At 28.1% G+C, this 16816-nt stretch overlaps 1 protein-coding gene across 1 annotated transcript in view; it reads left to right on the forward strand.

Annotated features, from left to right (window-relative positions):
- Positions 1 to 1404: 1404 nt before the first annotated feature.
- The window catches only part of LOC106678977 (monocarboxylate transporter 5), a gene marked incomplete at its 3' end in the record, with an annotated part of 35412 nt that continues 20000 nt past the window's right edge, over positions 1405 to 16816 (forward strand). The window contains 1 exon segment of the mRNA XM_067045525.1: positions 1405 to 1572.

Raw genomic sequence — 16816 nt, forward strand, 5'->3', positions numbered from 1 at the left:
AAGTGCCTTGTTCGGCGTATTGCCGGTACTGTATAGCTCCTGTCCTGTGACCATTTCTATGTTATATCAATAGAAAATTTATTATAAGTATTGCATGTACTGTATATTATCTTTCCGTTATATGAATAGATAATTTATGATTAAAGCTTTAATAATTTTAACAATAACTTAAAAAATTAGAAGTGTAAATGAATAATAAATTAATGTATAAATATTATGCTGAAATTGATTGGAAGGGAGAAGGAGTGGTATTAAGTAAGAGAAAGAGAGAGAAGTGATAGAGTGAAGGACTAAAACCAATCTTAGGTCAGCATTCCCCACTAGCATATTTTAATATGAACTGCGTAAAGTAAGTTCCAAAATGTAAATAATTGTTTACAAAATAATTTCTAAGTGGTTTTATTTCGCAAAAAGTGATTTAATTTATAATTCATGGGTTTTATAACGTTACACTACCGCCCTCATCTATCTTTTGAACTACTTCTATTCAGGTTATTCTGTTTATTCATTTGGTTTCTAATGAATCAGTAAATATGCGAGAAGACAAAAAAAAACCTAAAATAAATGCCATAAAATATAATACCCATTTAAATTAATTGTATTGAAAGTCATAAAATCGGTGAGGGAAAAAGAGAAGGCTCTGTTCTAAGGTCGATTTTTTCGTCCATCATTACAATTATTTTTTTAATTTAATTAATTTAATCATGAGTAACTCTTTAAGGATAGGACAGTTACTTAATTTATGGTTTATAATATTAAAACATTGATATACATCATACAAATATTCTTATTTTATATATTATAATATCAATTGTTTTAATTTTATTTTATAATTACAGTATATACAATGATTGTTATTTTAAAATATTAATTAGCATTTTACTTCAGGATTTCTTCCACTAAATTAACATTTATGGGAATATATATATATATTTTTTTTTGTTATACGTTGACGCTCTTTCACTGCTATTACATGGTATGTTTATTCACAGTTTTGAGGTTTTTTTTGCACTGATATAATCTATTACATGAACATATTCATTCTTATGACAAAAATCGAAAACATCTGAGTTACGTCAGTATTGTGATATGATTTTATCTTCATAAAAATCTATTCACTGATTTACGAAGTAAGAATCTTAGTTCAATTTATTTATTTTTAAATTAAATAAGTATTAAAATAATTTTATATTGATTTGTTATATAGTTTAATTTAATTTTTTGTTGGTTGAATAATTTATAGCAGAATGGATAATCTTGCGTCCGTTTCTTGGTACTTATTTTTATTCGGAAGGAATTATTTTCGACATACGCTGGAAACACTATCTCCATAGCAGGTCATGGGCTCTACTGATACTGGGTTAGAAATACGTGAGCTTATGTAACCCAAGTGATAGCGTCCATTCAGTTAGCAACTGCCGAAGCGTTTGGTGCCGCGGTAGTTTTATAGCCGTCACGCTCTTGGGTTCGGTCGGGGAACACTCAAGAAGATACTGGACAGTGGCCGTGGACGTGGAACGTATGAGATACAGGAAGGTAAACTCGAAGCTGAAAAACCGGACTCGGAACAAGGTAGTCTTGCAATTAAAAAATAATTATCATAGCTTAAGTGAAACAGGAAAGTGATCCAAGTTCACATGTCTAGCGGCTGTAAAATAAAACTAGAAACATTTATAATTTGTGAAAGTAAATTATATTTATCCAATTAGAGCATTGAGGAATTAGTTTAATTCATACACGCACATAATACCTAATAGTTTTCTTATTTAATAAATTGCTTGCATTATCAACCTCCTCAGGAGTGGTAATTAGATGTAATTTTATTTATTTAAAATATGTACATATTAAAATTAATTTAGTTCTTTTGTAGACGTTGTAATCGTTTTCTTGTTCTTTGATAGCCTCGTCTCATTCTCTAGAACTATTGGACCGTGTTTAATGAAACGTTTGGGTTATACAGACAGCTATTAGCGAAGATAGAGAAAAAAACTTCTCAAATGGAGATATAGATATATGATAAATAGTCAGTCAAAGTTCAATGCGATCTTCAATGATGCGTTAAATAAATTAAAATAAAATATTAGCTGCTGTCGCAATTTCTTTTTTTAATTAGTATGTAGATTTATGGTTTTTAATCATTTTTATTTGTCTCCTCACCGGTATATTGCCATAAAAGTATTTATTTATTTATTTTTTTTTTTTTTAGCTAAAGTTTTCATGATTTTGTTTCCAAATAACCCCTGATTTTTTATCAATATCTTTTTATAATTACAAGTTATACAACTTACATATGATAACAATAAAAATCATCTCTTGTTTTTATTAAATTTATTGATTTTGATAAAATTACAACAGGACAACTCGATAAATATTTTCGTTTTAAGACAGCATTATGCATGCATAATATGTATAAAGCAGTTGCTTTAAAATATTCTTTACGGTACTCATGCTAAAAATTAATTAAAGCGTTTTTTCAGTTATCATATTTAATTACGTCGATTACATTACACAAAATAAATTTATGTTTTTTTATTGATTCATTGTTTTCATTCTTTAGTAAATTGTTATTTTTTTATATATTATAGTTATCATATATTGACTTTGTAAACAAAATATAATTTTTATGATCATAATGTAATTGGTAAATTTGGTTTGAAAATATTTACTGTGTGTCCAAAAATAATTCATTTTCGTTTAAATCACTTCTCTCTAATGATGTTTTCTTCCCGCCATTGGCTCAGAAAAACAAGATATGACATTCATATTATTTAATAACTTTATAAAAGGAAAATATTATTTTAAAAATTGATATGGTTAATTAAGAATAGGCTTCATTTACTTAAGTATTTTAAAGTTTTTAATAGGATCAGATCCTTCAAACCCTTTATCCCTCACCGGTTTCCATTGGCCTTTAGTGATAGTGCCAACGGAAATACCCTTATCAGCGTTTACAGGAAGTTAAAAAATTATGATAAATAAAATAAATAGGGAATGTTTATATTTTCCTTGAAAAAGTAAGTTTTAGGTACTATAAATCAACTAAGTGTTTATGTTTCGTGTATTATTGAGCCATCAATTACAGGACTACATAATTTAGGAATCCGTTAACTCTTTCTTCGATACTGTTTTATCTAAATACTGTTCTACTTCTACCAAACGGTAGTTAAGTATATTAAACAATTTCATCATTACTATCTAATCATAACTTAATTCTGGTGAACTAATATAAGTTATATATAAAGATAAATAATTTAATTAAAAATGAATAAATAATTAAAAACAATCAATTACGTAGTAGCAGTAATATTGCGGTTAATCGCTACCTTCTAACCGGTTCCTTGGATTATTCGAGAGTAAATAGAAAAATATAAGCTGGTGAGAAAATACTAAATTCAGAATAACAAAATAAATTAACTGATTTCATCGCTATTAGAAACTTAAAGGTCTTTGACTTATATTCATATGACCGGCATATTTTTTAACTAAAATTTGAATTTTTTACTTTCATACATTCCGGATCAACCAGTTCCTGAGGAATGCCACGATATTCTCCGGACTCAATCAAGATAATCAAATCAACTATGTAACTTGGTATGGATATGGAATCATTCCATATCGATATTAAACATATCAGCAACAATGTACAAATGAAATCTTTCATAATCACCTCCTTAAGATAATTACGTTGATCAGTGCATATTAATTACAATTCACTAAGCACAGTGAGGAGTTTTCACCTCAAGAATGGGTCCACGTATTCCTGCAATGTTAATTCCAAAAGTATGAACCGATGTCAGGAAAAATTAACAACGAAAAAACTGTGAAACTTTGGTGGTCAAGATTTTTATTGTTAAATTCATACGCATTCCATAATTCTCATAAAAACATATATCAGAGACAATTTATTCAGGAAAAATAACACTTGAATTATTATTATTATAAATAATCATAGAGGTCACTATATTTTTAATAGAAAAATATATAAAAATTATGTTCTATGTCTCCACAATTTCAGTTTATAAAATCTCCCAACAATAATAATGACATTGAAAATACAAGAATCAAAAACAGCGTAAATAATTAAATTTCTAAGACATTGAAATGCCTTTTGCAGTGATAATTTTTAATGCCTATAAATGAGATTATTTAAATGAGTGTTTTATCTGCAATCGGATAGGAATAACGGTTTGTGAAGCTATATAAGAAGCTTCCACATAAGATAATATAATCTAAATCAGCAAACTTTTAGTTTAGGCTATTTATATTTGACTTACTAACATTGCAATCAAAGTATCAGTTAGTAACTGATGAAATTCAATGAAAGTTCAAAATAATAACTCATGTCTATTGTGTCCATGCAAAATTCTGCAGTGTGTGGACACTGTTCATACTGTCTTCGGGGTATCAACATCTTGCATCAGACCTCAGTAGATGGTAGGGGGACTGACCACACGTGACCAAGAGTCATGTGAGCATCATCAGCTTCGTGACATGTCAAGCATGGTTTGATATCAAGATAATTTTCCAAAAGAGTATGAATTTATTATAGCATATTCACATACAAACATTTTATTCTGGAATCTTGAATGATAATTAAAAAAAGAAGAAACCGTAAAGTGTACAACTAAAGATGTTGCTAGAGAGCGAACTCATAATATTAATATTATTCTAATTATTATAGTAAGGCCATCCTTCCCGTCCGGACCCGCCGCACTAAGACCCCCAGGGAGCGATGATCCAATGTCCACTTTTGAATTTGCTTAAAACAGGAAGGGAAAACTTTAAGATAGTTAAATAGAGGAATATTTAAAAATCGCCTAAAATTGAAAAACGGTGTGTTTTTATATCATAATTAGAAGTATTTTCAATTTTATTTACATATTTCAATTTCGTTTCATAATTTCAAAACCAAGCCAAAAATAAAATACGATTATAGATCTGACTGAGGGCCTTGCAGTTTAATAAAAACTTCAGGAAAGTTTAATCGAAATAGGTTATGCCTTTTGACCTAGTCTATGGGAAAACACATGCATACGGAAAGATGAAAATGAGTGAGCCCTTTCATGAGATAATCTTTATATTTTATAATTTTTTTTCACTTTTTTTCTCTTTTTTCTTTTCTTCTTTTAATATTGGAATATTGATTCAAAAAATCTTTATATCTTCATAAATAGAAAAATATTTCTATATCTTCATAAATGTCTAAATAGAACCTCAACGATAATGGTGAAAAGAGTTTTTATATTAGTATTTTAATGAATATTGTTTTACAGATTGTAAATTCAGGTTTATTTTTGACAGTTCGACATCATATGACTTAAATATTTTAGACTATATTATTTATTTAAATTAATATTGAACTTATTTATTTTTTTTTTTTCGTACCTCTCTTTATTGTTTTTAATATATTCAGTTACATAAGATATACAATACATAATATATATACATTTTTACAATACATCTTCATTTATTATATTATAAGTGTACAGGGTCCGCTGAAGGCGGGTTAACAGAGGTGGCATGTAGCCGGGGGCTTACAAAGAATGGGGAGTGTAATGGTGAGCATAGAATTTATTTTGTCAATGTCCCGTTCCCTTATCTTAATTTTAAAAAATGTACCTATTTCGAGAGGTGTTATAATTTAATATAAGTAGGATTGTAGAAGAGTTATAGTAATTATCGGAGGAGTCAGATTAATTTTATTTTAAAACAAACTGACTTAATCTCTCAAACCACAAGTAATCCTCACATTAAGATATCCTTCACCTTGGTAATCTATTCTACGTAATCAAATGTCAATTTCGCGATGTAGGTAATTTGTCTACCGACTCAAAAAATTCGATTGTGAATTATCAACTAATTCCTAACTCATATGTGATAAATTCACTATCGCAATTTTACTGTAAAGAATATTAAACGGAATTATTATTTATTTTATTACATTTAACATAATCCAATTTCCTTAAACTCCGATAACAATAAGAGGGAAAGTGCATTTTTTTCTGCTAATCTTCAACATCTTTATTAATCTCGGAAAGGGTATATACTCTTAATATGTTATCTGTTACTTGTTTTTATTATGATATCGTATCTTCCTATGTTTTTTCTCTAATTATTAATTTTTTTTTTCACATCATTATTAAAATGTCATATATCCCCGAATTGCAAACTTTTTTTATTCGTATGTACTGTAATAATATGGTCTGTCATTTGAATAATTAACATTTTTTTTTAAACTCTACAAACGCTGTAGCAAAAGTAAAAATAAAACTATATGGAAGTTCGTAACAACCGGAAAAATATTGAATAAAATAAAACAAAATTTGTTGCTTCGATTGGAGTCCTGAATATTCATATATTTTCTTCTTTTTTCTGTTTTTTTTTTCAGTAACATATTGTTTTTCGCTATCATTAAATTTAATAATTTGACTGTTGGTTACTACAAAAAGTTACAGGTTTCTGTTCAAAAGAAAATTGTTTGTAGTATTGTTACTTGAAACTGGAGAATTACGTAAAAAAATCCTGTGGTACGTTGTGTACTCGTTTTTTCTACCTATCGTATTTTTTGTATTTATTTAAGATAATAAATGCAAATAAATGTATATATGTATATATATACTATGCTACTACAATATAGTATATAAATAGTAAATTTACAAATATAATAAATTCACATGCTCGGGATAAAGTTAGGAATTTTTTTCTTATAACGTTAAAAAGAGAGCATTCTTTTAAGAGATGTCGTGCCAAAATTAACATACAATGTTGTCAAAATAGGTCATGGGTACTACAATATGACCATCAGTATTTAAAGATAATATGCAATCGCACTTTCATAAATATATACTGGGTATTGGAACATTTATATAATGATTGGGTAATAATTTAGAAAAAGATTCTATCAATTCGTTAAATACTGATATTTTTTTACTTCTTGATATTCATTGTGTAATAGGAATGGAATATTTTATAAGATTACTGACGAATTCTAGAATGTTTCTAATGCAAAATTGCTCATAACTTTATAGTAGTATTTTCAATTGTATTCTCATGAATACCACATTAATACAGCCTTCAGTAGAAGTTCTTCACATGCTGAGGTACACAATTTAGTTTTACATAATTTTCTAATGCTTATATTACAATAATGTTTGGTATATGATTGAAAGCGTTGGAATTATGAAGTTTTTTTTGCATGAATCGCTGCTCTGTTTGAATAGTGGTTCATCTTGCATAATGATAATTATACAGGAAAAGCATATAAACATTTTAAATATACATCTATTGAAATATTGACCTCAAACTTAATTTATAAATCTATTGTGACAGTACTTTACTTATTTTTCCAACCAATTTTTTAAGACAAAAAAATCTTTGAATAAACCAAGTTATATTTTCATAGTAATTTATGTAAAATTAAAAGACAAGTCGAAAAACACCTCAAAATAAAAAAAAAAAAGTGCGTAAACATTTTCAATGACAAGAGTGACAAATATCTTATATAATTGGTGTAAAAAAACATTAAAATTTACGGAATTTTTTCCAAAGCCCCTATTTGAAATTATAGTGTGGTAGTTAACGAAGCAGCACGTATGCTGTGTGTTGAGATTTTGTTTTTCTCTAAAACTAAGTTTCATTTTAAAACATGAATTTGACGGTCCATTTTTTGACGTAAATAACCAAGGTATTATTATATGATATTAGTTGGTGATGATGCACACCAATGGTATAGTTACAATGTTTGGTACAGTGGGTTAGTTTGATGTTTTAGCGTGTCCAGAATTTAATATGTTTCCTCTGGATAAAGTTCAGGACCAGTGGAATATCGTCCGGATTACAACATGGAAGGAGGAAAAACGACCGGCTCCAAGTGAAATTTCGGACTGTAGTTGTTATTTATTAAATCGAGAAGATCTTTTTTTTTTTTTCAACTTATCGAAAATAAAAATGTGTCATTACTCAAGAAAACGGTTCTAACTGACCTCTTGAAAATAATTAAACACCTAACGTTATGCTATTGTTGAGGAATGAGTATAGTCTAGTGCCGACATATGTTTTCCTATGGACAATTATTAAAAATTAATTTCTCTCTTTTTTTTTTCGTACCTCCCTGACGAAATAAGTTATTGAATACATAACAGATTAGATAGATAGAGTAATTTCTCCTTTATTAATCTTTCTGTATTTTTTTTTCGTATCCTCCCATGGAAAAAACTAATTAAGTACAATTTAAAAGTGTAAGCTACATGTGCTTCCTTCTTCTATCCGAAAGTATTTTGATAGGCATAGTTGATGTCCACTGTATGCGGAGAGTCGCAGGCGCCAATTGCGCGTTAGTATAATGGTGAGCGTAATCTCTGTATGTTTTTCTTTCTAATTTCTGTATCTTTTTCGTAACCTCCTTTATTATTAAATTTATACAATACATACATACTAATGACAAATGTATACTACCATACTACTGCCTTGGATTGCCTTGTGGCATTGTAAGGTTCATTTCAGGGTCCCATCAAGGTAGTCAAAATCATGTAGTCTTAAATTATCTCTGTTTGATAAAATAATACTGTATTTGGAACCTATTGAGCAAAAAATATACATGGGAGGACATAGTTGATCATATGAAGTAGATTTTAGGAAGATAGTGCGGGTGGCAGTCAATAAATGTTTCAAAATAGTAAAAAGAAAACTATTTATTGTTAACAAACGTTTCGCACCACTTTGCAGGGCTTCGTCAGGGCTGAATGAAAAAAACAAGATACAAACATTATAAAATAGACAATACATGAAAATAAAAACCATTTCGAAACAATTGTTATGTTTATAAAGTATATAAAAAATATATAATAATAACAATATAAGGAAGTATACTTGTATGTGGAATGAAAACAAATTACTAATAAATACAACAAGGTGTGATAAACGTTCTAAATACTGATCTAGACTAATAAATTGTAGGAGAATTCTCATTAAGTAGCTATAAATATGGTAAAGAGGTAGGTGTAAGAGGTAGAATAGATAGGTGAAGTAAATAAGGTATAGGTGAGGTATATTAATATATAAGAGATATTAAGAAAATTAATAAAAATAAACAATAAACATAGGGCCAATCACCTGTCTGATTGAAACACAGCGGACAACTGAGAAAAAGGGGGAAGTCGGGTAGAAAATGTCTCCACTTCCAATAGTAGTCCCTTAGTAAGGGTAAGATTTTTATAGTAATTTATAATTATATATATATACTGAGTTGCACCAATATAAAATAAAAGCAGCGATATGATGTTTTTCTTATGTAGTCACGAAAAAACTACCAGCGGATTACCCTCTAATATTTTAAAAAAATAGGTCACAAGAATGTTTATTGCCGCATCCTTATCAAAGTAATCTAACTGATTAATAATATTTTCAACGCCCCACATTTCATGTAATTACATCAGTTGCAATGATGGCATTGCATAATTTGTCACACGTTTTGTATTTAGGCTAATACACGTCGAGGTCAGATTAGCACCAATGCGGGTTTATTTGTTTTATTCATTTCTAAAACAATATTTTGGACCCGACATGGGAAACATATCGTCGGTTTGGAAGAAGACTGTCACAGCTCAAAATTATTCATTTTTATGTTTTCACAATCAAACAACTGCAATTAGTCTTTATTTTTTTTTTTTTTGGAAGAGAATTACAACTTGTAACTCTGTTCCACAAAAAATATAGACAAATTACAGTCGTTTCATTGTGAAATCATAAAATTAAATTATTTTAAGTTGTGACAGTCTTCTTTATTGCCGACGATATGTTACTGGCCCCATGGTACCGGAGTTAGTAATTTAATTTGAAATATAAAATATCATTAGGTATATCGGAAACAAAATACCTACTATCATAATGTACATGTAGCATGTTACCACACCACGTCTAACTCCGCAGAGGCCCCTCACCTCCAAATATTTAAGTAGAGTTGTCACAGAATGGACACAACAAAACCTCAGATGAGTATTTCATTGTTTACATTCAAGTACCAACGGTAGAGAAAGGTTGTATTTAATTTGATTTATGTTTTATTTAAGTCATGTATTATTTTCTGTTTTAGAGGGATTAAAAAAAAAACTTTTATAAATATGTAATATTGGTCACCAAAATTTGAATGCAGAGATGGATCGGTTTTATCCACAACACATTAACGACCATTCTTAAAGGGATCTGATAACATCATTTACTTAAAACATTCAGAAGATGATTGTCTAAGCCTATGAAAGGAAGGAAAAAAAAAAAAACGGAGGAAAATAATTTGGAATTTTTCTATATAATCTGGGGTACCTTAAATTTGATGATTCCACTCAAACGGACGACCTCATATTTATTGTTTTTGAGATGACTAATTTTTTCCCAAATTTACTCATTCCTGCACACTTCAATCAACAAAGAACTTGAATCTGAAAATAAAGTTTTAATACAATAAAGAAAGTACCTATTGCTATTGTAATATGCATGAGGAGGTTTCTATCAAAAGTCATTATATCGATTTATGAGTTATTATTTAAAGATCATTAATGGGACATATACATACGTACATTAAAATTTTTTATTATTATTATTATTTTATTTGGAGGATCTGGTCTCAATAGTACATTTTTTAAAAAAATTATATGGAATTTGATTTTGTAATAGAGAATTAAGTTTTATTGTGCTCATGAATGAATAGAAGAGGGGAAGTAAGGATGAAAAAAGATAAAATTGGCCCAGGATGCACACATCTGCTTCTCATTACGGAGGGTCCACATTTTTTGTGATCCCACTTGAAAATTATCTTTACGCCTGAGAAACACTTTGAAGCAATAATTTAGTAGTAATGCTGTCATGGTTAGGTTAACTCTTTTATTACACATTTGTGAATAATAATTGGTTTATCAATATGTTATGCGTTTTATTACTTTATATGAGATAGTCCGGATGGCGGTCAATATAAGTTCCAAAGTAGTAGAAAAAACTACTTCATACGGCCAACTTCTTCCTTCAATACTAATTATTACATTTTTTTTTTTTGTTTATTATATTTTGAGAATAACTATACTTGAATAACATTAAGTTGAGTTACTCAAATTTTTTTGCATCTTCAGACATTAATAAGTGTTCCGAAAATAATTTTATGTTTATGTTTGATAAAATTAAACATATTATTGTATTACTTTACAAAAATTTTATGTTAATTTTTCTGTTTCATAATCAGTTAAAAGTGTGCTTAGTTTTTTATAATTACTTTATGAGTTTGATATTATCTCTGCTTTCTAATTATAATTAGCTAAGTTAAACAAACAATTCATATACTACACAATCATATGATTGATCATAGTTTCATAGCAGTTATCTTTATTGTTCATTGATATTATTTATATGCGATGCAGAAAATATTAAATGAAGACCAGATATAAAACTATGTTCCTAAAAAAGAAATAAAGATAATAATAAAATAACTTCGTTTGTGCAAACTTGTGAATAACATATGCTTATGTTATATAAAAAAAGTGAACATATAAATAGTGAAATCAAAACGAGTCTTCTAAACGATGCTGATTTTTTTTTAAATGAATATGAAAACATCTCTATTAAAAAAAAATAGAATCATTAGAATTTTCGCTTTTATCACTTCTCATTAAGTTCATCATGGGTGTAAAATGTTTTTTGTCCTTTGAGGACACTTAAAACACAACAGTCATGTTAATCAGGTACAAAAAGTAAAATCCAGAAGATGTAATCGACAAAATCATTTATAAATGTTTATATTAATATTGGCATATTTTTAGGCAGAATACTATCTATTGCTTTATTTAATATTGTTATTAACTTAGTCATTTATAACAATGACATACAAAATAAGTATTAAATAAATCAAATTATAGTAGTTTACAATTTTTTTAATCGTTATTTTCCAAAAAAAAATGCTAAACATTTATTGTCAAATGATTTTACGACACATATTGTCATCTCATAAACTTTTTATGACAAGATACGATTCAGTGTTACGTTAAAGATACAATAAAGACAACTAAAAATTCAATTTTAGATATTGAACAACGCAACATAATTATTAATTTTGTACAAAATTTCAATTCATTATAATACGGGAGGGATACGAAACAATAGTTTTTAGAAGTTTTAAAAGTTCATAAAATTTATTACTTTTAAATTACAAGAGAGGTAGGAAAAGGTTGGTTTTCTATTTTCTAATCTTGGTTACGTTTCGACGGCAGTATAATTCTAAAACATTTCCTAACATAATAATACATCTGTCCTAAAATCTCCAAGTTTTATTATTATGAAAAATAATATAATTAACACACATAATCATTATTATTGTTATTACTTTCAGAATTCTCATAAAATATTCCTAGGAAATAAAAATGTTGTTTTCCTCAAACATTCTGATTCTCCTGGATAAAAAAAAACAAGAAGATGTAATCTTAAGACCTTTTCTCTAGCTAGTAGATGAAAATGTTTTTGTAAAATGTTCTTCATTCTTGAAAGTAATTCCTTCTTACAATCTTTCCTAAGATTATAAAAAAACATTGCTGTGAACAACCGTGACTGTTAAATGCTATTAAATATTAATTTATTGAGCCCTAGAGATCTCCTAGTCAAACAAATCAAAAAGTTGTCATATCTATTACTTTAGTATTAGTATTTAAATTAATGCACCTAGAGCTGCAGAGGCAATGTAGCAGTTCTCACCTTTGAGATACTTATCCACAATAATATCAATATCCATTTATTTTTTTTTTAATTATGTCTACTCTTATCTACTTTCTATTTATATAATGTTCAAATTTTTAGCCCGGATGATTGAGATAAAACGTTTAAATATAATAAAACCAGTCTGCACATATCCGTAGCCGCTTACTCACTTTTATTATTTGAAAAAAAATATTTATGAAGTTAAAATTATGAATTGTTATAATTTATGAATTCTTATACTTTATGAATTGTTTACTTTATGATGTAAATGTAAAGTAAGGCTGAACCAACAAAAAATTGGACTCTAAATGGTTTAAAAAAACTGATTCTAGAACCTTAAAAAAAAATATTAGTCTTCCGATAATTCAAAACCTATATATCGCCCGGAACATTATAAACATTCTTTTGAAATATAGTTTAATTACCCCTTCCCCCCAAAAAAATAAAGAAATAAAAACACTGACATAATCTAAATTGATGAATATGCAAAGATCATCAATGATGGTCAACTAAGTGAATTCTTCCATTTTTATTTTAAAATATTGTAGTCCAAGTTATAATATACAATAAAATATGCCTGTGTCTGTCTGTAACCAATCACTCACGGACTTATTGATATTATTAGTGATGATTTTCCTTATTTATAAAAAATTGTTGGTTCAGTGCTTTAAAATTTTTTTTAAAAGAATTAGGGGATATGGTGGTCTTCTAAAAGAAGAAAGGGGTGTGCTGATTAAAACCGTGATTAGGACTGGATTCTCAGATAGTATTTTATAAAAACTAAATAAAATTATTATAGCCGAATAAATTCATCAACAATTGAGGAGCGTAAGGTCTTTTGAATTGTTTCGAATGTTTCTCACATTTTGTAAAATATTTCCCAACCCTTAAAAGATTTTTTTTCCTCGTGTTTTGCCTTCGATTAGAGATTCCGAACACCGTGAGAATGGAAGATTCCCAATACCCTGGCGCAAGACCACCGCAGCGTGAGAATGGCATACCTTTGTGAAGTTTTTGTACCTGTGTTTAAATTTATAAGTTCATTTTAAACTGCCCCCGGTTCAGGTAGTAGGGGATGTACACGATAGCCGACCCCCCACCATTCGTCAAGTACTCTTGGCTTGGTCAGTGTTAGTGCGCTAACAGGTTTGGGTATCAGTTCCTAAGGGCCCGATTCATGCCTGTCTGTCTGTCTTCTTTTATCAGGATTACCAACTCTTCTCAGGTAGGTTTTTTTTTTAAGTTAGTTTTTCTTTCTTTTTTGTTTTCATTTTGTTTTGTTAATGTTGTGTTGTCAATGGGCGTATTTAGGTTGGTAATCTTTATCTCGATAAGAGATCCATTATCTTTGGCGGAATGATAAAAGTTTAAAGAAATTAGATTAATACTTTTATACAACTATTATGAATAGACGAAGTGCGTATGCAGCTGTTACAGTGGAACACGTGTGATGTATCGACCGTTTCACTCCAACGGTTTTTAAAGTCACTGTTAGTTAATATTGTAAATGATGATCAGTTTTCCTATAATAATATCTTTGTTTGTATTTAATTTTTTTTCCTTCTTTTTCATTTTATTATAAACTATATCGTGGCAATTCACACATATTAATTTTTGTTTTTCATAATCGAACACATTATATTAAATCGGCAACATATTTAATTACAAACAAAAACAAAACTTTGCCCTTTTATAACCGTAACAAAAAAACTATTTATTATAAGCAAAAAATATATGTAAACATTTTTAAATCAATGAGTATTGTTAAAATACCTTCAATGATTAATTAATTACTACATTATTATACTAAATTATGTTAGCTAAAAGTTATCGTGTTCGAAATAAATATTAGATTTAAAGCTATTCATTTGGAATCGGCCATAAATACCCTAAAAATAAATATCTTTTACTATTGTGTTTATGATTATTAAAAACTGTAATAATTTCATTATTAATTAATTTAAATAGTCAAAGAAAAGACAAGAACCACTTTAATTTTACATTGTATATGATAATTAAAACGTTTACCGATTGTTTATTAAACGCAATTTTTAGTAACGTTTCAGCTTATATCCCGCTTTCGAACCAATAACTAATTGGTTTTTATCATAGCCTCTAAAATTATATAGTGAAACCTTATTAGTGATTTGTTTGAAAACGCAAAACGAAGCGAAAGTTGCTAAAAATAGGTTTCAAAATATTGTTCTACTTTCTTAATAATTTCCTTATTAATTAATCTAAATAGTCAAAGAAAAAACAAGAACCACTTTAATTTAACATTGTATTTGATAATTAAAACGTTTACCGATTGTTTATTGAATGCAATTTTTAGTGACGTTTCAGCTCATATTCCGCTTTCGAACCAACAACTAATTGGTTTTTATCATAGCCTCTAAAATTATATAGTGAAACCTTATTAGTGATTAGTTTGAAAACGCAAAACGAAGCGAAAGTTGCTAAAAAATAGGTTTGAAATTGTTCTACTTTCTTCTTCATCTGTTTAAATCAATGTTATAAATAATTCCTATTTGTTCCTGCTTAAGGAACAACTATAAAAAATTGTTTAACATGAATGTATTTATTAATATACACATTTAATTGTAACAAGAAAAATACTATGTACAAACCGAATCATAGAAATTCTGATTTGTTTACTAATTATAATTAGTAATAATTATCAAATAGAAAACAATCTAATGACAAATCATTTATTCTGAATAATTAAATCATTCAAATGAAAAATATCAAAATAGATCACTAATAGTTATTAATAAATTGTAAATTTATGAAGATCTCTTGTCTTGTTAATTGTAATTAAAATTATGCAATGTCTGCCATTAAATATTTCCTGAAATTTGCAATTTAAAATCACCACTTATCCAATCTCTATTCCAGCATTGGATGTCAATTATAAATTTAAATTAAAACATGCATTCAATGGATTAGTTGAAAATAAAAGAATCATTTTCTTTATAACATTATTCCTTCTTACATTGAAATTTGCATGTAATATGTGACAAGATTACCACAACTAAGCTATGTGTCACTACTATTAACATTAACAATTGTTCAGTTTCGTTCAAAAGTGATAAAAGACAGATTTGATTGCCCTGACTTTTTTCGGGAATTTCTTGAATTTTACTTCAGACTAACATTTTTTTTATTGGGTTATAGACACAAATTTCTATACTTACTTCAAATTTGTTACATTAATAACTAAAAAGTAAACAAACAAGGATTTTTTGTCATGATTATTCATATATTTCCGCAGATAATATTAATTCTGGATGTCCTGTGGTTTCCTGTTGATATGATATAAAAATACGATTTTTTGTATTTAAAATATCCTTTTTTATATTCAAGCAATGACATTTTTGCCATACTGTCATAAAATATAATCCTTTTAATAATGCAGGCTTAGAGAGGTGCGTACAGTGCGGCCGCACCGGCTAGACCTTACACTTAGTCTAGCCAATGAGTGCACAAAAAAGGGTTACAGAGAACATGAGTGAGGGGAAAGCATAAGACTGGGGATTGGTGAAGGGCACATGAGGGGGGAGGGAGTAGATAAATATAATAAAAGTACCCCCTTTTCCTTCCGTTTCTCTTTGGGAGAGGAAAGCGAATTTTTTCGGTTTTGGACATATATCTCAAAAATTAAGAAATTATAAAAAACTAAAGCTGAAATTTCTTTTAAGAGTGTTAATATTATTATTATTTTATCTAATATCGAAAATTTCCAAAAAAAAATTGGTTTTTATCTCATTTGTTTTTGTTTCAAGCTCCCAAGTTTCCAGTTTTAGAAAAAAAAAAAAAGAACATTAAAAGGAAGTCTCATAGTAATTTAGTTTCTGGATATATAAAATTATATATTTTTTACCCATTTACATTCAACTGCTCAAACGTTTCGTGATCTTCCTTACAAAACAGTACTTTGAATGTTATCGTCATTCCTAATTCCTAATTGCTAGTATTTAGACTGGTTATATATGAAGGGTATGTACTATATGTTTATAGAGTAAATAATGGCATGTGTGTGTATACATGGAGGAGCCAGGAGGTGGCCAAACGGACTTATATATATATA

This window comes from Halyomorpha halys, unplaced genomic scaffold (assembly GCF_000696795.3).
Source record: "Halyomorpha halys isolate HHAL.00 unplaced genomic scaffold, Hhal_1.1 Scaffold170.1, whole genome shotgun sequence".
NCBI lineage: Eukaryota > Metazoa > Arthropoda > Insecta > Hemiptera > Pentatomidae > Halyomorpha > Halyomorpha halys.